The sequence below is a fragment of the Petromyzon marinus genome, chromosome 1, assembly GCF_048934315.1.
Source record: "Petromyzon marinus isolate PM22_M1 ecotype Great Lakes invasive population chromosome 1, UKy_Petmar_22M1.pri1.0, whole genome shotgun sequence".
Taxonomy (NCBI): Eukaryota; Metazoa; Chordata; class Hyperoartia; order Petromyzontiformes; family Petromyzontidae; genus Petromyzon; species Petromyzon marinus.
Window position 1 is genome coordinate 27008612 of NC_133667.1, and position 12163 is coordinate 27020774.

Genomic DNA, 12163 nt, shown 5'->3' on the forward strand with positions numbered 1-12163 from the left:
ACTATAATACATATTGGAACAAAAATATAGAATGGCAGTCATGTTAGAAATATTCATTGTGTTTATTTTTTTATGACTATACGTTAAATGTAAGTGTATAATTGGATAAAGGCCTCACGAAGCCAAAGTGTTCACTGGACTTGTTTGACCATATTTCACCACACTGGTCGGTACGAGTTGCTGAATGAGAGGGTCACAAGACCGGTTCAGATATCACTCGCCACCAACGTTAACCGTGGCCGGGAATCCAACGCCGGCCGTGGGATTCATGTTGCAGTGCACAAACCAACACACCATCCATGCACCGCTACACTGCTGCACCGCTGCACTTTTAATTTAATTAACAGTAAAATTAACACTTACATTGAGTACATACAGGAATGTTTGTTTATATACCTGTAGAAATTATCCAAATACAGGCCTATCGGAAACAAATGAAAATGCCTGGCTGTGTAAATCATTTGGCCTAAACAATACTGGCAATGACAACGGTGATCGTCGTGGTCACTTTTAAGAAACCTAATTCACTGTGACTAACAGGATTTAGTACAATAGGGTGCACAGGGCAAAGTGTTCCTGGTGTGAGTCAACCCTCCTGTAATTAAAGCACTCGAGCGGCTAGGGAACAATTTTCTCTCTTTCATTCTTATCCATTGAGGCCACGGAAAGAGACAATTCCTGCAGTCCCATCCCGTGTGGCGCTGCGATTATAAAGTGCATTGTTATTTTTCCCATCTCACCATCCCTGCACATTAACATCTAAACTGCGAGACTTCAACAAAGGATGCTGGGGTTAATGGTCTCTGTATTTCACTCCCCTCCCTCCCGACATTTGGGGGGGAGGGGAGTGAAATACACAGCCGCTGAGATAGTCCTCAATTTTGCTTCAAATACAATCGCCTGCCAAGTGTCGCACAGGCAAAGTTTTAACAGGCAGTTGGTATTTTTAAACAAAGCAACCCATAATTGCACGCGATGTATAAATATACAAATAAAAATTAGTGACATCACAAATATCTACAAGGTTCTTTGAGGCGCACCTCTCAAAGGACCAATGTTAATTTGTTACAGGAAAGACTTAAATGAAATACAGCGGTTCCAACAACAATTCAGTTTCCCCGAGAGGTTCAGTACTTAGAAGGGTCTAAAGAAAAATGGGGAAATGATGAAACTAGAGCAGATTAAAGACAGAAGAGTTTTAAGCTAAATCACCATTTGCCCAGCTCATTCACAAACGTGGATTTTGTGCAGGCTTTTCTTACACGTCCCATTGTAGAGACTAACACAGGTTTTTTTTTTTACACTACTGCTGTGGAGATTTATGGGAGTTTTATGTCATACCCACACTCTATCTTAATTACCTTTTGTACCTAATTTCTATGTGCACAGTATATACAAACTCTGCTAGTGTCTCATATCTTTGGAATTAGGGGTTGAGTTTAATGACAACTGGGTGAAGGACTTTAACCTTTTCATCAAAAACAGTAGAGAAGAGGGTCTTCTGCTCATTAGTCAGATTGGATGGGCTTTTGATAAACAAACTAAACTGAAACAAAGCAAATTGGACACTATTTGTCAATGTCTGTGAACTGAAACTCCAATTATGAAAGTGGCTGCTTACTGACATGTGATGCTGGTGCTACTCAACTACCTTCCTGTTGTTTTAATCAATGCAGAAGCTTTATGGGTGAATGACTATTTGATGTTTTTTTTGTATGCATATAGAATACGGTAAACATTTGTGAACACTTTCGAACACAATTCCAACAAAGCAAGACATACAAAATTGTAAAGATGACAATGGATTTAAAGATGCAACATAATTATACATGTATCCGCTGCTGGGTTTTAAAGGTAATCTTAAAATAAGGGACCAAAAGTTACAGTTAGCGAGAAGTCAGACAGGATGACAATTTATATAAATGTTTATAGAGATACCCGCGGAATGTTTGTCTTGTCTAGCAGGTAAATGAATGAGAAAGTATATGGGTGTGGTGTAAGTTTGCATATAGCCTGTTGCTTGGAAAAGGAGATGGGAAGAGATTATAGATAAATTAAATAAATATATGCACCTGATTAAACCAAACTACAGGTCACCTCCTGGTCGCAAAGGGTCAGACCACACAGGGTCAAAGTGTATTCATCACAGAGGGGCTGTCACTATCCATTGTGCCGCATGGAACCAAAAGACGGAGCAGCCAGCCAGTAGTAGTGAAGATGTCAGCGAAGATAGTAGTCGTAGCTATTTAGTTTGTACTGTTTGCAAGCGCAAACAGTACAAACTAAATAAGACGATCCAATTTATACAAGAAACTACTTGCAAGGAGTCAATGAATCATTTCACATAGCTGCTGGAAGATATTTTTTTTGCTAATTTGGTAATAACTGCTGAAATTGAATGGAACAAAATCATGTGATGTCACTGGTTAGAGTAAGTCACTGTTTGCCAGTGTTACAGCCAAATCCCCAGACGATGTCAGTGGGGATTGTAGGCCTCACATATACAATATACATTAATTTGACAAAACACCTGCATGGCCAAAGATGAGCATCTACATCATTAGACCTCCTTTGCCAGTACCAAAATATAATAGGGTTCTTCCCCTTTTTTTCTGGCAACAAAACTGAAACCTTTTTACAAGGATTCATATCTGCATTAACCACAATAATTGCAGATGTAGATGCTCACCCCGAGCCTTCATTACTTTGATAGTGCATTGTCTTTGAGCTGTACGCCTTTTGGCGTCCTCTGGCCGAGCACCAATTGGGTCGAGGCTCAAAAGAAAAGCCGTCCCTGGTGTGGACCAATCAGTTTCAAGGACAATGCATATACAGTGAGGGAAAAAAGTATTTGATCCCCTGCTGATTTTGTACGTTTGCCCACTGACAAAGAAATGATCAGTCTATAATTTTAATGGTAGGTTTATTTGAACAGTGAGAGACAGAATAACAACAAAATCCAGAAAAACGCATGTCAAAAATGTTATAAATTGATTTGCATTTTAATGAGGGAAATAAGTATTTGACCCCTCTGCAAAACATGACTTAGTACTTGGTGGCAAAACCCTTGTTGGCAATCACAGAGGTCATACGTTTCTTGTAGTTGGCCACCTGGTTTGCACACATTTCAGGGATTTTGTCCCACTCCTCTTTGCAGATCTTCTCCAAGTCATTAAGGTTTCGAGGCTGACGTTTGGCAACTCGAACCTTCAGCTCCCTCCACAGATTTCCCTATGGGATTAAGGTTTGGAGACTGGCTAGGCCACTCCAGGACCTTAATGTGCTTCTTCTTGAGCCGCTCCTTTGTTGCCTTGGCCGTGTGTTTTGGGTCACTGTCCTGCTGGAATACCCATCCACGACCCATTTTCAATGCCCTGGCTGAGGGAAGGAGGTTCTCACCCATGATTTGACGGTACATGGCCCCGTCCATTGTCCCTTTGATGCGGTGAAGTTGTCCTGTCCCCTTAGAAGAAAAACACCCCCAAAGATAATGTTTCCACCTCCATGTTTGACGGTGGGGATGGTGTTCTTGGGGTCATAGGCAGGATTCCTCCTCCTCCAAACACGGCGAGTTGAGTTGATGCCAAAGAGCTCCATTTTGGTCTTATCTGACCACAACACTTTCACCCAGTTGTCCTCTGAATCATTCAGATGTTCATTGGCAAACTTCAGACGGGCATGTATATGTGCTTTCTTGAGCAGGGGGACCTTGCGAGCGCTGCAGGATTTCAGTCCTTCACGGCATAGTGTGTTACCAATTGTTTTCTTGGTGACTATGGTCCCAGCTGCCTTGAGATCATTGACAAGATCCTCCCGTGTAGTTCTGGGCTGATTCCTCACTGTTCTCATGATCATTGCAACTCCACGAGGTGAGATCTTGCATGGAGTCCTAGGCTGAGGGAGATTTACAGTTCTTTTGTGTTTCTTCCATTTGCGAATAATCGCACCAACTGTTGTCACCTTCTCACCAAGCTGCTTGGCAATGGTCTTGTAGCCCATTCCAGCCTTGTGTAGGTCTACAATCTTGTCCCTGACATCCTTGGAGAGCTCTTTGGTCTTGGCCATGGTGGAGAGTTTGGAATCTGATTGATTGCTTCTGTGGACAGGTGTCTTTTATACAGGTAACAAGCTGAGATTAGGAGCACTCCCTTTAAGAGTGTGCTCCTAATCTCAGCTCGATACCTGTATAAAAGACACCTGGGAGCCAGAAATCTTTCTGATTGAGAGGGGGTCAAATACTTATTTCCCTCATTAAAATGCAAATCAATTTAGAACATTTTTGATATGCGTTTTTCCGGATTTTTGTTGTTGTTATTCTGTCTCTCACTGTTCAAATAAACCTACCATTAAAATTATAGACTGATAATTTCTTTGTCAGTGGGCAAACATACAAAATCAGCAGGGGAAATACTTTTTTCCTTCACTGTATTATCATAGTGTGTTTTTTTGTTTGCATTTTTACTGCAAGTATTGTGGTTAATGCAGACATGAATCCTTGTAAAAAGGTTTCAGTTTTGTTTCCAGAAAAAAAGGGGAAAAACCCTATTATGACCAAAGATGAGTACAGTTTCCCTTCTACATTTTCACGTGTCATTATCATTTGCCACAGCTCAACAGCAGTAAACGCGAGGAGTACGCAACGCTCACTTCCTCTCTTTCTCAAATTATTTTTTGCATGCAACACTCTCTGTAGCCTTTGAGGGTGAAACATACACTATGAAAGCGGAGATGTTATTTTTACCAGTAATAAAACTTTGAGCTGCAAAATAATATAAAATTAAGTATGGCCCTCTGCAGAGTGGTACAACTCGTGCACCTAAAAGTGGTGGTGACATGGCCCAGCGCCAGTGAGTTTGCCGCTTGTTGGAGGTTCACGGTTCAATACCACTGGCTGCCCTGATTAATACCACAGTTACATTCATCGTAAAAATATACGCCGCCTGCTTCAAAGTAGACGATGAAGATCGTTCGCAAGAGTACGTCATAATGTGCTGGTGTCATGGTTCAAATAAAAAAAGATACCCACATATTGCTCAAATGGAATTACAGAAAGTAACCATTGCACTGAACCCTCCTGAATGAAGAGTCATGGAGACTCAGTGAGGCTTTCCTGGGTAAACATAAAAAAACAAGAACCTGAAACGGAAAATACTTTCATGAATTTACGCAAGAAGAATGCTATTTGTTCAACGCTCCCAAACTCCTGCCTCTATGGGGGGCTGTGCAACTGTATCTGGAATGTAACTCGTAACAACGGGCAGGGGTATGAATGACACTGCTGATAAAGCAAGCAAAAATATTGCGGGCTGAAATTCTATATTCAAGAATGTCAACATAATAACGCCACATGAATTTTCTCGAATTTAATACTCCATCTATTTACGGCAATTACACACGCTTCAGCGACGTGTTCCATTTAAATTTAACACGGCCGATAATGGCCGTGTACGGCCGACTTTACCAGGGTCCTTCCGGCTCCGCTCCTTCGAGCGACCGCGGCCCCATGCAGCGGGGACGGCGCACGGCCACCGCGCAGATGAAAGTGCAGGTGTTGGGTATCACGTGCATTAGGCCTAAAAGTGGCGGCGGCGGCGGCAGCAGCGGTGCTGAAAGACAGCAATTTGTCCGAAGCCCCGGCAGAACAAGAGGTGATTGTGGTTCCGAGTGGGCTTGTCTAACAAACGCCATAAATCCATCTTTATGTTACGCATCAAGGAGAGTTGCTCAGTCGGACGGGCCAAGGCACAGAAAGGGACTTCTCCTGTGAGAGCCGCCGGGCGGGGTTGAAAGGAGGAACGTCACTGTTGGGTGATCTGCTAATGACGGCCTCGCCATCAGTGGGGAGAACAATGCCACCCCTGTCTACAGGTCTGCGCTCAGAATAATAAAATTGACATTCCAAAAGCTAACCTGAAGGTATGCACTATAAATATCACTTGTGCTTTTATAAACACTTTAATCATTCATACAACTTTGTAAAAAGTCAACAACAGTTGTATGAGCTCCTGCCATAGAGTGGGAAATGTGTACCTCTGGTCACTGAAGGAGATGAGCACTGTCCGCTGTACTCTTTGAGCGGTGTGACACTTTAACTCCTACTCACCATATCAGTCATTAGGGTTTGTATTATCACACTTCACCACACTGGTTAGTATAATGTTGGTCAAGAGATTCCATTTCCATTTATTTGGTATAGCCCTGTGAGCCATTCGGCTCTTGAATCGGGTGCAACCACAACAAACACAAAACAAAAACATGAACAAGAAAACATCTTAAAGTGACTATGTGACTGTGATTGAGGAGCCCAGGACCGGTTCAGATATTACCATATTTTCCCGCATATCGCCCGCATACGCATATAACCCGCAGACGCATATAACCCGCAGACACATATACCCTGCAAAAATATCGTTTTGTGTAAAACATTTCAGATAGCCCGCACCTCCATATACCCCGCATGCATTCATATCTTTAATGTCGTTACCGCAGCTTAATTCCATCATATTAATGCGAAGATAAGTACAGTTTTAGCACTGGGAGATTGCGCACTGCACAGATAATAGCGGCACTACGGTAGCTCCGTTGCCTCGCCCCCCACCTCTCTCTCCCCCCAGCTGCCCCACCTCCCAACCCCCACCTCTCTCTCCCCCCAGCTGCCCCACCCCCCAACCCCCCCACCTCTCTCTCCCCCAAGCTGCCCCACCCCCCCACCTCTCTCCCCCCAGCTGCCCCACCCCCCAACCCCCCCACCTCTCTCTCCCCCCAGCTGCCCCACCCCCCCACCTCTCTCCCCCCAGCTGCCCCACCCCCCCACCTCTCTCTCCCCAGCTGCCCCACCCCCCAACCCCCACCTCTCTCTCCCCCCAGCTGCCCCACCCCCCAACCCCCCCCACCTCTCTCTCCCCCCAGCTGCCCCACCCCCCCACCTCTCTCCCCCCAGCTGCCCCACCCCCCCACCTCTCTCTCCCCAGCTGCCCCACCCCCCAACCCCCACCTCTCTCTCCCCCCAGCTGCCCCACCCCCAACCCCCCCCCACCTCTCTCTCCCCCCAGCTGCCCCCCCCACCTCTCTCCCCCCAGCTGCCCCCCCCCACCTCTCTCCCCCCAGCTGCCCCCCCCCCCACCTCTCTCTCCCCCCAGCTCTCCCGTCGCCCGGTAAAAAAGTGCGCCCACTTCAAACATTGTCGTTTCATTGTACAAACAATTCGAATCATTTAAAACGTGATAACATGTGCAATTTTAGTGTCAGTGGTTTATTCAGCAGTGCTTTAGTCAAAGGTAAGTGTTGCATAGTGGATAGTCCTACCATGAAAAAATTTAACGAGTTATGACATGTCACACGTGTAAAATAGTTTTGGGATAGCCCGCACCTCCATATACCCCACAGGGTCTTGTTTTGTGTGTAAAAAGTGGTATACCCCGCGGGTTATATGCGGGAAAATACGGTACTCATCACTGATGTTAGCCATGGCAAGGAATTGAACTCGGGTTGCCGGGTTCATGGTGCAGTATGCTAACCACCGTGCCATCGGTCTACCCCGCATATGGTGTATAAAAATGTCAATGCAAGCATATATTAAAACACAAATAAACAAATGCATATTTATTTTAGCACCCCCATGGAGTGAGCAATGATTGACTTGGACAATTCAATAAATATCAAATAAACAGAAAACACTCCTGAGTTGGGCAGTGGAGCTGTGCCGCTTCTTGCAAACGCAGGCTCGTGTAACGTGCAGAAGCACTCAACATAAACAACATAAAAAGACGGGGCCAACGCTGGTCACACTGCGCCAACGCTTATGGATTACTGATGACGGTGTCCAGTGAGGCCTGCACGGCTAAAATTGTAAGGCACTACATAAACTTTCCACCATAAAATGGAAAACACTGATACGCCACAGATTTATTCGGGACACCCCCTTCAAGTGGTAATGTGTTCGGAGAAGCATTTACAACTTCGGCACATCGATCATGTGGGTGGATATGCCATGTGTGCATTAAACATTTCAAGATTTGCGAGAGTGCGTAAAACATCCCAGGCACACACATCTTGTGCTATATATAATTTCAGCCAATCCAGCAAGGATATACTGACTCATTCTGTATGTATTCACTGCCAGTTTAACATTAGTGTAGTAAATTCAATTGTTTGACAATTGTGTTTGACCTGAAACCATTAAAATTTTAACAGTAATCCAACAAGCTAACAGCTGGATAAGGATGCATTTGTTCTGGTTATAAATTAACAGCTTTACAAATGTGAACTCACCGAGTCAAAATCTCAGCTTTCAAAACTTCAGTCTGTGAAAGTTGCCAAAACCGTAATGACACATTCTTCTGGGCCTTGATAAGGAGACAATGTAGATTGTGGTGATGTTTTTTTTTTACCAGGTAAGGCACACTGAGCTATACAGCTCTTTTTCAGAAACGACCTGGCTATAAATGAGAGCTTGCGGAAGTGGCTTATCATGTGTAAAATTATAACAGCCAAATACAGTAGAATCCCTCTTAATGACCACCCCTGCTAATGACTAATCACGTAACGACGGCCTCCATAGAGCCCAATTTGTTCGCTTAACAAACATTCCCCTGTTAACGACGGTCTATCGTAGGTACAGTAAATATGAATAAATGAATTAATTAACCATGCTTCTTTTAATAGAATGTGTTTATAATGTTGTTAGTATCTTTATGTATTAATATCCATTGTAAAATATTATAAGGTATGCTTTTTGGGTGAAAAATGGTCACTTTTGATGCTAAAGAAACGACTTAAGCCTTTAACATGTATTTCCAAATCGCTTGACAACTGGTTTCGTGGAAATAATTACTGTCGTTAAGAGGGGTTCTACTGTACTCTAAATGCATCCTTTAGAAGGCCTGAATAAAAAAAAAACACTATAGAGAGTGGACTCCCCCCCACCCCCCTCCGATGTGGGGGTAAAAAGTTTATCAAACAGGTTTCCAAAAATTGTCGACTCACCCCAAAAAAATATATCACCACCCACCAAAATATTTATTCTTTTGTAGGTATGCATGCCTGCACCCTACATATGTAGTAGTCGTGTATGGAGACGGATTCGTAGTAGAAAGCAACACGTTTTATTTATATCTTTAACAACACTCACTAGGACTTAACATGAAGGGGTAATGGCCCCTTCCACCCACAACCTGTGGAGGTACAGCCTCCGGGCTATCTATCCTAGCCACTGACCTACTCCTATAGCCCTCCGGCTGGCTGGAGCTAAGGAGGCTGACCCACCGCTGGCACCGGTGGGTCTCTGACCACTGGCCTGTCCAGACCCGGCCCTCAGAAGGACGTCGGGCTGAGGGAACCTCAGGGTCCTAGCCTCTCGACCTCTGGCACTGCACTGAGCCCCGGCCCTTAGAAGGATGTCGGGGCTTGGGGTCCAGGGTCTCGTCTCTAGGTGGCTCCTCGACTTCGGCTTGAGGCGAACTGAGCTCTGCTCTCAGGAGCCCGCCTTTTATACGATTCCCCACCGAGGGGCGGGGTTCTGAGGGATCACAGATCCCCCACAGCCCCTTCCCCTCAGGAGGGGTTCTGGCCACAGGTAGTCCAATCGATCTGTGTTTGTTTATCCCGCTTTCTGCCTAGGGGCAGGGTTCTGGGGGATCACACACACACTCCACAGCCTCCACCCCTCAGGCAGGGTCTTGGTCAGGGTTATCAATGACCCCGCTCTGGTAGGTACTGTGTAGCGTGTGTGTGTTTACAGAGTGACCACCACACATACAACAGAGTCAGTAGCATCTGCACATATTGGGGGGGGGGGGGGAGAAGACGACATCAGTGGGGGTTAAATTTTGATTTAAAGCTTTCGTGACTTTACCGAAAGAACCAAGAATATGAATATCAGTGGGGGTAACAAGCGAGGCGCGGAGCGTCAAGAAACCCTCCGCAAGAGCTAGAATAAGGTGGATACAGGCCGCCAAAATTCTACAGTTTCTCAATGTGGAGGGAAAAACCGGAGGATCCGGAGAAAAATCCACGCGACCATGGGGAGAACATGTTGCTGGACGATACCTATAGAGGTCAGGCAGAGGGATTAAAGGGAAAGTTCAACAGCAATGCTGGACAATTTCAAGCAGCAAGTGATCAAAGCGGGATTACAGTACTACACCTCCGCTAAGACATGCTGCCCCGTGGGCTCCCGTGGAGCTGGATTGATGGTCGCACGCCATTCACGCAGGTTTCAAATGCAAGCAAGTGCGTACCATGAGCACGTGGACACACGTGGTATATTATATGTAACGCAGACATACAAGCTTACATTGTAAATTCGTTGGGGGGGGGAGAAATGTTGCAATGTTTAGTTCACCGTGCTATGAACCTTCGATTCCCAGCCGTGGCTAACATCAGTGCTGAGTGATATCCGAACTAGTCCTGCCCTCCCCACCAACCCATACCCGACCAGGGTAGTGAGGAATGGTCAAACAACTACCATGGGGTGGAGGTGGCATTCATTCAGCAGTGGATTGACAAAGGGCTGTGATTATTAGTATTACACAACCCAGTTACATGGAACAACTTTCAACCTGGCAGCACTATGCACAAAAATATAACATGAACAGAATAAAACGATTTGCCTCAAGTGTCACACTCTTTGAGGTTGTGATGATAGCAACTTATGAAAGACACAGTTATGCAGTTCAAGTGAGAAAATTAATTAGATCTGGTTGTGAGTTTTGTATGCGTTTCTGTAAAATGCACAGAGCATTCACCCATGACAGGTATGGAATAAGTTATAAGATTACCAAAACCCACTGGTCTCTTTCACACTCAGAAATGCAGTGAGGTTTTTTTGTACATAATAGATAGATAAGGCATGAGTCAGAAAAATCCCCAGACCACCAGCAAACATAAATCAACTTGGCACATCCCTGCACATATGTACTATACGTTATCTCCTAGATGAAACAAGCAGAGAGGCACTTCCGAGCCCATTCTTCGTGCAGAGTGACTCACTGCAAAAAGTGATGCATCTGCCTAAGAGCACTGTGCACGTGAGTGGTTACACTGGATTGTGGGGTGCGTGAATTTACGAGGAAATGGATTGATATATTTTTTTTACAACAGAGCAATTGCATTTACTAATGAAGTGTTTACACTTGACAGAATGCCCTTTGTCACGTCGGCCTCTGAGTGCCTTCTTCATACTTGCCATTTTTCGCCTGTCATGCTGAAACAACACGCAAATATTTGTGCGTGGTCTCTGCAGTCACGTGGCAGTCAATGGCAAGCCTGTCAGGTAAGCGACCTTGCTCCTGAGGTGAGCTTGGAAGAGACCATTGCCAATTCTGTGACAGCACTAGTGGTGCTCAAGTATGAATGCGTTACTTCGTTCTTAAGCAGCCAAGAATGGTTAACCAGGCCTCAACAGAACAACTTCGGCTCAACTGTGATATCTTACAAGCATAAATGCTCTGTATTAGAGGTAGAAATTAAAGATATCAGTGGAACGCCATTGTGTGTGAGTGAGCCATGTGTGTGAGTGAGCCGTGTGTGTGAATGAGCCGTGTGAGCCGTGTGAGAGTGGCCGTGACGAGAGGGACTTCTGCGTTCGTGTGTGTGTGTGATGGTGTGGTGATGTGCACTCTGTGTGTGTGTGATAGTGTGGTGGTGTGCACTCTGTATGTGTGTGATAGTGTGGTGATGTGCACTCGTGTGTGTGTGATGGTGTGATGGTGTACACCCGTGTGTGTGTGTGATGGTGTGGTGATGTGCGCTCGTGTGTGTGTGATAGTGTGGTGATGTACGCTCGTGTGTGTGTGATAGTGTGGTGATGTGCATTTGTGTGTGTGTGTGTGATGGTGTGGTGATGTGCGCTCGTGTGTGTACCTGGCGCAGCCTGAGTGAGGCCTGGTTGGTCGCGCACGTGGCGCAGCCTGAGTGAGGCCTGGTTGATCGTGCACCTGGTGCGGCCTGGGTGGGGCCTGGTTGGTCGTGCACCTGGTGTGGCCTGGGTGGGGCCTAGGTAATACTGCACATGACACTGCCTGAGTGAGGCCTAGCTGATCATGCACCTGGCGCAGCCTGAGTGAGGCCAAGCTAGATCGTGCGCCTGGCGCAGCCTGAGTGAGGCCTAGCTAATAGTGCACCTGGAGCAGCGTGAGTGAGGCCTAGTTAATCATGCACCTGG

General features: G+C 45.6%; 1 protein-coding gene across 2 annotated transcripts in view; it reads right to left on the minus strand.

The window, feature by feature from the left end:
* The window catches only part of LOC116939048 (serine incorporator 5-like), a 64685-nt gene that overhangs the window by 19268 nt on the left and 33254 nt on the right, over positions 1 to 12163 (minus strand). The gene's annotated exons all lie outside the window — the stretch shown is intronic.